Consider the following 381-nt stretch of genomic DNA (forward strand, 5'->3'; position numbering starts at 1 on the left):
CGTGTGTTCATTCATAGTTTTGATGCCTTCAGTGTTAATCTACAATGTAAATTGTCATGAAAATTAAGGAAACGCATTGAATGTGAAGGTGTGTTTTCTAATGTTAACCATTCTTTGTTGAACTTTAATGCTTTACGAACACCAAAGCAAGTAAGCACTGTGACTAACGTTACTCTTCTAAAGTGATTTTGGAGAGGAAAATTAGGGACACGCGCACTAGTAACACACTCTGTGTATCCAAGAACAATTAAATCAGTGTAAATGACGTTAGATCAGGCACAGACTTCTGCAGTAGATTATTGTTATGTTTCCAGTGTCGCGGCTCCGTACGTGACGTTAGTTGGGACAGACGGACGCCTTGTTTCTTTAGGCTAACTATAT

This window comes from Etheostoma spectabile, chromosome 19, assembly GCF_008692095.1.
Source record: "Etheostoma spectabile isolate EspeVRDwgs_2016 chromosome 19, UIUC_Espe_1.0, whole genome shotgun sequence".
Lineage (NCBI taxonomy): Eukaryota > Metazoa > Chordata > Actinopteri > Perciformes > Percidae > Etheostoma > Etheostoma spectabile.